Here is a 13,309-nt window from a genome sequence, read left to right as displayed (position 1 = left end):
AAAGACATTCCTAAATATATTTTGGAAGTGAGAGCTCATTACAAGGACTTGGTCACTCTGCTGAGAAAGCATAACATACTATTTAGATGGGAGTTTCCACAAGGCTTGTCTTTTAACTACAAAGGAAAGAAAATTAAAATAAAAACAGTGCAAGATAAAGAACAATTTCTGGAAAGGAACGAGGAGGACCTTCTGAAGGAAGCGGTGGAACCTACAAATTTAGAGGAAGTACCAGATATTTCAAATTTATCTTTTGGGCTTAAAACACCAACAGGAGAAGAACTGCTTGGAGCAGTTGGGGGAACAATTAAGTAAATAACAAGATGTCTCTGCAATTTCTAAGTTGGAACTGTAATGGACTAAATCTTCCCAGAAAAAGGCGTGAGGTTTTTCATATTTTAAAAAAAGAACAATTGGACTTGATTTGTTTGCAAGAAACCCACGTGACCAGAGTACATCGAAAATTACTTATTAATAAAAGATTAGGACAGGAATTTATTTCATCAGACAAAGTGAAGAAAAGAGGAGTGGTGATCTACGCAAAGGAAAAGTTGGCCCCTAAATTAATTTTTAAAGATGAACAAGGAAGATATTTGGCAATTGAAATTCAAGTTCAAGGAGAAAAATTATTGATAATAGGAATTTACGCACCAAATGAAGGGAAGTCAGAATTCTTTAAGAAATTGCATGAGACATTAATGGACTATTTGGATTACAATGTAATTTTGATGGGAGATATGAATGGAGTGGTCTCTACAAACATGGATAAAGCACAAAGACAGGTAGTCTCCAAGGATGGGAGACTACCAAATACTTTTTTTGAAATGACAGATAATATGAACCTGATTGACATTTGGAGAACAAGGAACCCTCTTGAGAGGGAGGGAACTTTCTTCTCTGAAGCAAAAATGACCTGGACTAGAATTGACCAAATATGGGTAACTAGTGGGATGGCACCAAAGATAAAGAAAGTGGAAATCTGCCCAAAGACTTGCTCCGACCATAATGCTGTAAAGATGGAGATGAACTTAACAACAGCTGGCTCCTTCAGATGGAGGATGAATGACTCCCTATTTAGAGATGAAGAGGTGTACAAAAAGGCCCAGAAAGCGGTGAAGGACTATTTTGAGATAAATCTGAGAACAGAGGTGGAGAAAAGAGTAATTTGGGACGCAAGTAAAGCCGTCATGCGAGGATTCTTAATACAACAGAATGCTATAAAAAGGAAGAGACAGAATGAGAAGAAGGATAAGATCTTGGAAAGGATAAAAGAAGGAGAAAAAAAACTGAGATCAAAGCCAAAGTCACATGAAATTTTGAGAGAAATTAAGTTTTATCAGAGGCAATATATGGAACTGATGAATCAGGAGATAGAATGGAAAATAAAACAAATGAGACAAAAGACATTTGAATCGGCAGACAAATGTGGGAAACTTCTGGCATGGCAATTGAAGAAGAGACAAAAACTGAATATGGTTACAAGCCTAGAAGTTGAAGGAAGGAACATTTATAAACCAAATGAGATTAGAAACTGTTTTCAGAGTTATTTCAGGAGACTTTATGCACAAGGGCCGGTGAATGAAAAAGAGATAGAAGAATTTATTAAAAAATATGGATTACAAAAAATTTCTGAACAAAGTAAAGTGATTTTGAACCAGAAGATAACTGAGCAAGAAATAGAGGGAGCCATTCAAAATATGCAATTGGGAAAATCTCCAGGACCAGATGGATTGACTTCCAGATACTACAAAGCATTGAGAGAATGGCTGGTACAACCGCTGAAGGAAGTCTGCAATGAAATTTTAGAGGGGAAGAAGGCACCCGAATCGTGGAAAGAAGCGTATATTACACTTATACCAAAATCTGAGACTGAGAAGAACCAGATTAAGAACTACCGCCCTATATCACTACTTAATGTGGATTACAAAATCTTTGCAGACATTTTGGCAAAAAGATTGAAGAGAGTTTTGGTGGGAGAGATTCATAAAGATCAGGCTGGCTTTCTTCCAGGAAGACATTTATCTGACAATGTGAGAAATATAATAGACATTATGGAACTATTAGAAGCTAATATTAATACTAAGGCAGTATTAATATTTGTGGACGCGGAGAAAGCCTTTGACAATATCTCTTGGAGTTTTATGAAGAAGAATCTTGAAGGGATGGGGGTAGGCCAAGGTTTTGAGAATGGTATAGGTGCAATTTACTCTGAACGAAAAGCAAAATTAATTGTAAATCACGTGGTTACTGAAGAATTTGCTATTGAAAAAGGGACACGACAGGGGTGCCCAATGTCCCCACTACTTTTTATATCTGTCTTGGAGGTCTTATTAAACATGATCAGAGGGGACCAGCTGGTTAAAGGGATTCAGGTCGGAGCTAAACAATATAAACTGAGAGCGTTCGCAGATGACCTAGTATTAACTTTACAAGAGCCAGACACTAGTACAAAAAGAGTTTTAGAGCTAATACAAGTATTTGGTCAAGTAGCAGGTTTTAAGCTGAATAAACAGAAAACGAAAGTATTGGAGAAAAATTTAACAGTTGCTGAAAGAGAGAGGTTTCATAGTGAAACCGGATTAATGGTAGCAAAGAAAGTGAAATACCTGGGGATTAATTTGACATCTAAGAATGTGAACTTATTTAAAGACAATTATGAGAAATGTTGGACAGAAGTTAAGAAAGATCTAGAAATATGGTCAAATTTGAGACTTTCCTTGTTAGGCCGAATTGCTGTTATTAAGATGAATGTCTTGCCGAGAATGTTGTTTTTGTTTCAAACATTGCAGATTGTGGATAAAATGGATTGTTTCAAGAGGTGGCAAAAAGACATATCTAGATTTGTCTGGCAGGGCAAAAAGCCCAGAATAAAATTTAAGATACTAACTGATGCAAAAGAAAGAGGGGGGTTTGCCCTGCCGGACTTAAAGCTGTATTATGAATCAGCGGCTTTTTGCTGGCTGAAAAGCTGGCTGCTTCTTGAAAACACAGACATTTTGGATTTGGAAGGGTTCAATAACAGATTTGGCTGGCATGCATATATATGGTATGACAAGGTTAAAACCCACCAAGGTTTCAAAAACCATATTGTTAGGAAAGCATTATATAATGTTTGGATTCGGTACAAAGATTTGTTGGAAAACAAAACCCCTAGGTGGTTGTCACCAATGGAAGCTAAGGAAGTGAAAAAACTTAATATGGAATCCAAATGGCCAAAATATTGGGAAATTATAGAACATGAGGAGGGAAAAGTGAAATTGCAGAGTTATGAGAAATTGAAGTCCAAAGTAAGAGACTGGCTTCATTATTACCAGATAAATGAAGTTTTCAAACAGGACAGGAAAATTGGCTTCCAGGTGGAGAGGTCAAAATTAGAAACAGAGCTATTGGAACCCAATACTAAGAATCTGTCAAGAATGTATAACTTGCTGTTGAAATGGAATACACAGGATGAGACGGTTAAATCAGCTATGATTAAATGGGCACAAGACATTGGTCATGACATTATGTTTGCTGACTGGGAACAGTTATGGACTACCGGTATAAAGTTTACGGCATGTAATGCCTTAAGAGAGAACATTATGAAAATGATCTATAGGTGGTACATGACCCCAGTCAAGCTTGCAAAAATTTATCATACGCCCAATAATAAATGTTGGAAATGTAAGGAAACTGAAGGTACTTTCTACCACCTTTGGTGGACGTGCCCAAGGATCAAGGTCTTCTGGGAAATGATTTATAATGAAATGAAAAAGGTGCTTAAATGCACTTTCGTGAAGAAACCAGAAGCCTTCCTCCTGGGCATGGTAGGCCAATTGGTGTCAAGGAAAGATAGGACGTTCTTTATGTATGCTACAACAGCAGCAAGAGTACTCTTAGCAAAGTATTGGAAGACACAAGAGCTACCCACATTGGAAGAATGGCAGACTAAGGTGATAGACTACATGGGACTGGCTGAGATGACTGGCAGAATCCGTGACCAAGGGAAAGAGACGGTGGGAGAAGATTGGAAGAAATTTAAAGTTTATCTTAAGAACTGTTGTAAAATTAATGAGTGTTAAAATGTCATGGGTAATGTAAAACAGAATTGCAGTGATAAATAATTGGGTAAGAGAAAAAGGATTAAAGAAAGTGAATTATAAGTAATTGAAATTAGGAGTTGCTGGGAAAATTTAAAACAGGAATGCAGAAAAGGGAGGCATGGGGAAGTCGTTGAAACAAGGTTTAAGAAAAAGAGGATATGAAATTATACGTGTTTGTATGTTTGTTTGTTTGTGTATTGTCAGTTGTGTTGTGTTTTGATATATGTTGGAAAATCAATAAAAATTTATATATATATATATATAAAAAAAGAAAATCCATGGGGTCCCTTCCAGCTTCACAGTTCTATAATTTCTGTAAGAAGCTTCCAGACCCCTGAGCCATCTAGCTGAGCTGGATGATTTCTGGCAGGGGCCATTCGTAGCTCTACCTGGAGCTGCCGATGGGGAGTGGGATTGAATCTGGAACCTTCCTCACTCAATGCCAGTGCTCTTCCACTGAGCCACAGCTCTGGGAACACGTGACAAGTGTCTTGTCTCAGGAGACCCATGGTTGTCAAAGCTTCTTAAAGTCTGGTTGTGGGGCACAGACATCTATTGGCACATCTTCTCATCTCAGCTCTCCACATTGCCCCTCTGTCCCCCCCCCCCCCCGGATTTATGGCTTCCCTAAACACTTTCTCCTAAAGTGCCTTCAGCTTGTGTGCTGCTCCCAACCCAAAGTTCCCATATAACAGATTTTGGAACCACTGCTACTAAAAATACTTCAAAAACGGCTTTGTGCAGATCACACACATCTGGGTGGATTTTCCCAAAAGGGGAGGCACACACTCCCTTCACCCACCCAGCCCCCATTTAGTCCCCCTTCTCTAACCTGGGGGTCTTGTTTCTGGCTACAGATTCCTGAGAGTGTCTTCCAGGCAGAAGTCCGAGGCATGGACGTTTCAGTAATCGCTGGTTACCTAGGGGTGGTGGAGACGGTCCTGACGGACGCTGAGCCAACATCTCTGGATGCAGCTGCTCTACTGGGCATCTTGCAACTGCTGAAGGAGGTCTCAGACATGGATGCCAACAAGCCGGAGGAACTGGCAACGCTGGAGCAGCTGGGACAGCACTACGTGGCAATTGCCGGGGCAATCCTGGAGGAGCAGAATGCTGAGGAGTGGTCTGAAATAAAGCCGGTAAAATCATGGCTTCCTAGAAGTAAGGGGCGGCAGGGGGATGGGTCTGGTGAGCCCCAATGTTTGAGGCAGGAAATCCAGAAAGCTGAAGCAGTCCTGATAGTCCACCATCCCTTTCCGTCCTTGAGAGTATGTGGCCAGACCAGGACCCATGGGAGACCCTAGGGCCATGAAGATGACAGAGGTGACCTTGGAAGGCAATGCAGGCCTCTTAGTCCCACTGACCTCACAGGGTGGTTGTTGGGGGATTAAACACGGAGGGGATACCTTGAGCTCCTTGGAGGTTTTTTGGGCGGGGCGGGGGGAGGTGGGATAGAAACACAATAAATAAAGAAACACTAGATGGTTGTCCGGCCTCTGCTGGAAGATTTTCAGAAAGGTAGAAATATATAAGGAAATAAATATCCCTGGGTACACACCTTAATTAAATGAGTTGCATCACACCTATGCTCACAGCAGTTAGGCTTCTGGCAAAAATCTAAGTTATCAATCCCACTGTCTGCTGTGGCAGAATTTTACGCAACTAAATATGAACTTTATTACATGATTTACTACATTATTCCACAACATCCATTTCAATGCAAAGGAAACACAATTCGGTTTGGAAGGACAGTTCATAGAATCAAAGGACTGCAGAGTTGGAAGGGATCCTCAGGGTCATCTAGTCCAACCCCCTGCAATGCAGGAATCCCAATTGGTTCCATATCATTGACAGGCTGAACACAACAAAGGTGAATACCAATCATATTCATTGATTTCTGTTCCAGACATGGGGCAAATAAGCAAACTCTGCTTCTGTTTCCATCAGGATTATCTGATGTCTCATACCACCTCCCTCTGTGTGACTGGCTCCATTGTCAAACTCTCCCTACTATCAAGAAACTTCCTTAATCTTTGACCGAAATCTACCCTCCAGTAACTTAAGCAGCAGAGAAGTCATAGATTCGTAGAACCTTCGAATTGTACAGTTGGAAGGGACCCCAAGGGCCATTTCGTTCCAACCCCCTGCAATGTATTAAGCAGCCTTTGCTCTCTTCAATGGGGCAGCCCCTCAGAGATGCTATTATGTGCTGCCCACCCCAGTCTGCAGGAGGAGGGCCAGGGAAACCCTTGGGCAACATTGGATGATGATGATGATAAGGTTTGGGGAGCTGCTCCTGTGCTCCTCAGATCCTTGATGGACCCATGACAGTTGTGGAAAACATGGAGAAGATGGTTTCCAGCCTCCATCAGCTCCTGAGTACAGAGAGGCCAAAAGTCACTATCTGGTGTAAGAATGTTGGTGAGTAGCAGCAAGGCTCTGGGGTGCGAGGGGGAGGAAGAGCCTGGGGAATTGTTATAGCAAATTTGATGCGAGAAATTCAGCAGGAAAGGAATTGAAAGTAAAACTGCAAATATCCTAATGCTGTTACACAAATCTGTGGTGCATCCCCCACAGTACTGTCTAGAGTACTCACCTCAAAAAGGATACTGCAAGGCTGGAAAAAGTTCAGAAAATGCAGCCAAAAATGATCTGGGGGATGGAGGGACTCCCCTATGAATGAAGGCTTGCAAAATTTGGGGCTTTTTAGCTTTGAGGATGTGGGAATGTTGTGGATAGTAGGATAGGATAGATTGATTAAATATTGTCCTCCCTCCTTCACACTGAGTCAGTAGCACATTCCCCAGTACACAGCAGGAAGCTAGATGGTAGATTCGTTCGAATCTCTTTACTTAAGCAAACCAGGGTTTGATCCTGGTACATTCCCCTTTTATCCCTCTTATCATTACTTTTAAAGAAAACACAACAGTCTTCTTTAAAAGTAATGATAAGAAGTCTACTTACATTCAGTTCACAGGTTTTTAGCTTGGAGGCAGGCTTTTAGCTTGGAGTTACAGAAAAGAATGTGGGGATTTGAGCCCATGTGCTGCTGGCTGAGAGCCAGCAAACAGCAAAATACATCAAGAGAACAGCATCAAGAGAAAATGGTCAAGGACATCCGGTCTGCTGCAGAGGACAATGGCGGTGTGCTGAGTGTCGTCTGTGACACGGAGCTGGCAGAAAGGCTTGGAGGGCAGCGCTAGAGCTCATCACACCCCCGCAAACCCCCCCCCCAGGAGAGTGGGGACCTGAGGGCTCCAGTGGAGCGGAAAATCTCCCCCCCCCGCCGATCGTCTCCCGGCCGCTGTTGTGCCCGCAGGAGGGAAGGGGAAGAGGCTTGAGTTCGCTCTTGGCACCAACGCAGCCTGCTGCCGAAGCTACGATCCATCACCAGAAGCAGCAGATCTTCCAATTAGAGGTAAAAGCCAAATAAAACATTTTGAACTTTGAATTAGAGCTTAAAAATTTAATTTGGCAAAACGGAAGCAAAACAGGAAGTCAGTTTCCGATTTTTGTGGACGAGCTCTGCAAAGGGAACTTTTTTGTGAATGGGACTCAGACACTGCCTACAGCAAAGGAGAGTTGTAACATTTAACTCTGACTTGGTGGATGGTTATATTCTAACGGATTTATACATTAACTGTATTCAGTTACCTATTGGGATACAAAGTTTAAAAGCTACTGACAGCTGGAGGAATCTGAACAGTCTTTTAAAAATTGGTGGAGCTGAAGAGGAAAAGGGGAAAGAAAAGAAGCCTGCAGGGGACTCTCAGCACATCTGGGAGCAACCCCAGAAAGTGGAAAGAGTCTGGAACAGCTTCCAAAGCATCTTTGATACTACAAAAGACTGAAAGAGCCCACCAAGAAAGATTTGTTAACTGAAACCCCTGCACGTCTGTGAACTGAATAACAAGACAAATGCCATGAGATAACAAATAAGAAATAAAATGGAAATATAACTTCTGGAACTATTGCAAGCCACCACTGTTTGAGATACTTATAAGTAGATAAGTACAAATCAAAGAACAACCCCCCCTTTCTTTAAAGACATAAACTTGAAATTGAACTGGCCTAACATTTTTATTTTTTCCTTTCCTCTGCTTCCTGGATTTTTAAATTACTTTATGAATTCTCTTTTTTATTTTTCACCCTTTCAATTGCATATTTTATGTTTTCTGATCCATTGGATGGTTTTATTTCTTTTTGCCTTTTTTCCTCTTTTTGTTATATAACTGTATGATATATTGTGGTGGGGAGGGAGAAGGCAGACAAAAGGGAAATGGAAACTAGAAAGAATCTGGGAGCGGGGAGTCAGTCTCACGGTTGGATAGACTCAGAACCTGCAGGTGTGACCTTGAACAACTCATACAACACTGGGAACCAACTGATAAGAGATATCGGGCAAGGAGGGAGCAACAACTAGGAAAGCAGAAGTTGCTGCGGCGGCGGCTGCTGCTAGATGGGCTAGTGTACAAATTGGGGACATTGGAGATAAAGGAGAGAGAGAGCAGACAGATCTCTTTGCATCGCAACTCTCGGAATTCAGGAAAGAAATGATCCAATCAATGCAAGAATTTACACAACAGGTTCACAGTGACATGGAAAAATCCAATCAATCACTGATTGAACAAGTGCACAGAGACATTGAAAATTCGAATAGAGTCGTGACTTCCGGCGGAGCCGCGGACATGAAAAGAAGCGCGAGATAGCCCTTCAGGGAGTCTCGAGTGGCGCGGGGGTATTCTGTGGTTTTTTTTTTTTTTTGTAAATAATTTTTATTAATTTTCCAATATAAATTTATACAAGTTTAAACATCCAATTATCACCAACATCTTTTTTTTTGGACTTCCATCAACATGTCTGATAATTCTCCGTATTATCACTTTCTCCACATTTCTTAATTTAATATTGCACTATATAATTATTTGCTTTATCATATTATTTAATCAATATTTCTACCATACATTTTCACAAAGCTTCTTGAAAACTTACAAACGTTATCTGCTTATCACAAATATTTTTGATATATTCTGTAAATTTATTCCAGTCCTCAGTGAATCTCTTGTCTTGTCGGTTCCGGATCCTCCCTGTTAACTTGTCCAGTTCTGCGTAATCCATTAATTTCATTCTCCATTCTTCAATTGTAGGCACTTCTTCTTGTTTCCACTTCTGGGCCAACAAAATTCTAGCTGCTGTTACTGCGTATAAAAATACCTTCCAATCCTTCTTATTAATTTCATAACCTAATATTCGTAATAGAGATGTTTCTGGTTTTTTAACAAATGTATATTTCAACATTTTCTTTATCTCATTATATATCATTTTCCAAAAACATTTCACTTTTTTACACTCCCACCACATATGATAAAATGTTCCTTCTTTTTCCTTACATTTCCAACATTTATTGCTTACCTTATACATCTTACCTAACTTTACAGGAGTTACATACCATCTATATATCATTTTCATAACATTTTCCTTTATTGTAGTACACGCAGTAAACTTCATCCCTTCCTTCCACAATTTTATCCAATCTTCAAATTGTATATTATATCCAAAATCTTTGGCCCACCGAATCATAACCGATTTAACCTCTTCATCCTTTGTATACCACTCTAATAATAATTTATACATTTTGGATAGAATTTTCACTTCATTATTCAATATTTCCTGTTGAAACCTGGATTCCTTCTCAGAAAACCCTCTGGAAATTCCCATTTAAATTCAATTTGATTTTTCTTCAGAGATTGCACCAAATGTTTATACTGTTCTCGTTTTTTCAACAGACAAAGTGGCACGTCTTTAAAAATGATTATATAGTTCCCATCAATATTCAATCTTTTCTCTCTGTTTTTTTGTAAAATTAAATTCCTCATCTCTCTATCTTTAAAAATAAACAATCTCCTGGGAACTTCTTCGCTCTAGTTGTCCTCGTTTTAATTCGAAAAGCATTTTGTATTGTTCTAGCAACTTCTTCCACTTGCATGTCTAACCATTGAGCAATTTCTGCCGTCAACTTTTCTTTAATCATTTCTCCCTGAACCTCAGACACAGATCTCAATCTCAGATTTGTCTCTCTTTGTCGTAGTTCATTCATTGCAATCGTGTCCCATAACTCCTCCTGCGTCTTATTAACTTCTGATACTTCCACCTTGATTTTTTCCTCTTCCCTTTTCACTTCCTTCATTTCTAATTTTGTTCTTTTCATCCCTTCCTCCAGATTCTGTGTTCTCTTGGATATTTCTTTCATTTGTCCTTTTAATTCGTTAACTGTTAAGTCTATTTTTTATCCATCTTTTCTATTTTGGTCTCCATCTGTTCTAATTTGGTCTCTATGTTTTTCTCACTTTTTAAATTTCTGTTTTTAATTCTGCAAACATCTTTATTATATCCCCTTTCCACTCTGATTCTTGCCTTGAACTCTTTCTTTCCCCTGGTGTTGCCCCCTCACTCTTTTTCTGCGAATGCGCCATTCCTAAAGTTCCCTCTTAACTTCTTGCCTCTTGTGTGGCTAATCCAATCTGTAATCCGCAAAACTCAAAAATAAGTTTAATATAATGTTCCAATAATTTCCTTTCCACTTATTTAGTAGTTTACCATAATCCAATAACGAATTTAAAAATTATAATAAAGAGGCCCCAAACTTCCAGAATTATAAAAGTCATAGACTCCAAAAAAAAAATCAGCAAGCAAGGATCCAACTCAGGGGAAGAAATACCAGCAGTCTTATAATCCACAGAAGAGACCATCCAAAAATCACTCCTAACATCCAAAAGTAATGCCTTCTTCCATCACCCAAATCTTAAAAACAGAAGGAATAAAACTCACAAATCCACCAAATAAAAAAAGACAAAACCAGGAACAATCTTCTTGCCACTTATATGGCTAATTCCAATAATCCATTTGCGAATTCAACAACTTCTTGCCACTTGTATGGCTATTTCCAGTCGTCCGATTGCAAGTTCAAAAAACTAAAACAAAGGAGCCCCCAAGTCCATCAGACATAAAAGTCACCAAAGCAGAAAAGACAATAAGCACGAGTCCAGTCCAGAGGCAAAAACAACAAAAGAAAAAAACCCAAAAAATATCCCTCTTAATCCACAGAGAAGGAAAAAGCCCAAAAGTAACTCCTAACATCTACTTACTAATCTTCGAAGAGAAGGGAAGAAGCTCCCCCCCTCAGAGAAACAAGATGGTGTTGTTTGATCCTTTGTATCAAGTTCAAATACAAAAAAGAGAGAGGGGGGTGCGGATTTTAAAGGAGAAAAAAACACCTTCTGATTCCCATAAACCCCCTCTAAACAAAAACCAAAATAATGAAAAAGAACAGTATTTTCCCTTATTACTCATTCCATCTGTCCTCCACAAACAGAAAGAGGTATAACAAAGGTTTTAAAGTCACTGATTGTCTGTTGCGCAAATCTTTTTTAAAAAACAAAAGTAAAAAATACAGAGATCCTCTCCCCGACGTCCCCAGCGGATTCACTGACAGGGCTGTTAGATTTTTGCTTTCTAACAGTTCTCCACCCTTTTTCTGTAGTTATAATCCATTAAAAAGCAGTCAAATAAATTCGCCAAATTAATCCGTTTGAGTTAACTTACGGTTTTGTCCTGTTCTGTGAATTACTCTTGTGTGTAGTTAGAATTCCAGGCAAGGCTGACCTCCTTTTTTTCCACCTTACCCACTTCGAATTAGTTCTAATCCGATATTTTAGTCCTTATAGTTTTCCCAATTCAATTTCTTATTGTTTGAGAGCCGATCGCTTCTGTGCGCAAGCTCGGAGCTTCGCTCTTGAGGGATAGAAATGGCTTCCTGCTGCCCGCTTTTCTACCCCGCCGCTCTCGTCGCCTCCAAAAGAGGTTACTTGGCGGCCAGGGGAAATGCCAAACGGCCGTGCCGGGATCCTGCCTCCTGGGTCTCCTTCCCAGGATTATTTGGGGGGCTGCAGCGCTCTTGCAGCACCCCCTTCCCCCCCCCAAGAGCTGGATTCTCTCTCCGGAGAGAAATCCCGCTTGCCTTCGCTCCCGCGATCTGCCAGGGCGTGGGAGTATTCTGAGAGGTTCCGCGAAGGCTACGCGGTCCTCGAAACCTCAAGAGACTATCTTGAGGGACTTGGCACGCTGCGGTGCCCAGAGGTGCTCTCCTGCTCTCCGGGTTTTTACAATAAATCCGGAGACGGGATCGAGCTGCGGGCACGAAGGGGGAGCAACCTTAACCCGCGCTGTGCAGTCTCAAGCTTCTCATGAAAGCAGCGAGCTTCCCAAAAAATTAAAACGAATTCGGAGTTACTATTGGCAGAGTGGATCTGACCATCAGCTTAAAATTGAACGGATTAAAATTTGACGAGCTGTGGGGCGCAAAGAGGGAGTCCGTCCCAGCGGCTGGGAGAAGATGGCGTATGGCGGAAGGTTGAAGGAAGGAGAAATGAAAGAAAGTATCTGCTGAGTGAGTGTTTCCTTTTCAGACCTCGATCACAGATTACAAAGTGTTGAAGCGAAGTTACTATTGAAAATAGCTATTTGGAGAGGGAGTTGATGGTTTCTCTTTGTCTGTACTGGCCGGGACTCTGTCTGAGGCATAAAACACGCTGATTCACCACACTCCTCCATTTTAAATGTTATGTACTGAGTTGAATAGGATCCAAACTGCAGCAGTCTGATTGGTCCTAGAACAATAGGATCCAAAAGGCAGCAGTCTGATTGGTCCTAGAACAATGCAGCAATATGATTGGTTGGCAGGAACCACCCAATCATGCTCCAGATAGAAGTGAATCCACAACCTGATTGGCTTACAGTAGAATTCCGGAATTAGCCAATCATGTGCAGCCCATTGTGTAAATAATGTATATAAAGCAGATGCTTTGAGGGGACTTTCATTCCTCCTCACCACTATGAGCTGAATAAAGAGCATGAAATCACTTTGCGACTCTGAATATATTTCATTAAAGGAGATACTTTTCCGCAGCGGTATTCAGCTAGTAAATAAAAAGACTTGGATTATAGATTTAAAGTTAATCCTGGGCATACAAGACTATTGTGTGGAAATCTGGTGAAAGGATTTATGACAGACTCTTGTGGGGGTTAAGAACAGTGCTAAAGGAGGAGAGTGGGGAGCTTGATAATACTTCTCCCCCCCCCATGACTTTGGGAGGAAGAAGAAGCTGGAAATTACGTGCAACATTGTCTTTGGGACTTGTGGCGTTTTTTGAAAGCAATTAATGGATTGA

At 40.6% G+C, this 13,309-nt stretch overlaps 1 pseudogene across 1 annotated transcript in view; it reads left to right on the top strand.

Annotated features, from left to right (window-relative positions):
- The window catches only part of LOC310753717 (adhesion G protein-coupled receptor D2-like), a 112,160-nt pseudogene that overhangs the window by 31,674 nt on the left and 67,177 nt on the right, over nucleotides 1-13,309 (top strand). The window contains exons 7-8 of the transcript in view: nucleotides 4,940-5,221; nucleotides 6,392-6,503. The product of the transcript in view is annotated as an adhesion G protein-coupled receptor D2-like (transcript). The remainder of the gene's footprint in view (nucleotides 1-4,939; nucleotides 5,222-6,391; nucleotides 6,504-13,309) is intronic.

The sequence above is a fragment of the Podarcis filfolensis genome, assembly GCF_964270895.1.
Source record: "Podarcis filfolensis genome assembly, chromosome: W".
In the NCBI taxonomy this organism is placed as follows: domain Eukaryota; kingdom Metazoa; phylum Chordata; class Lepidosauria; order Squamata; family Lacertidae; genus Podarcis; species Podarcis filfolensis.
The sequence above is the reverse complement of the archived record's forward strand: the minus strand, read 5'-3'. Positions and strand labels throughout refer to the sequence as shown.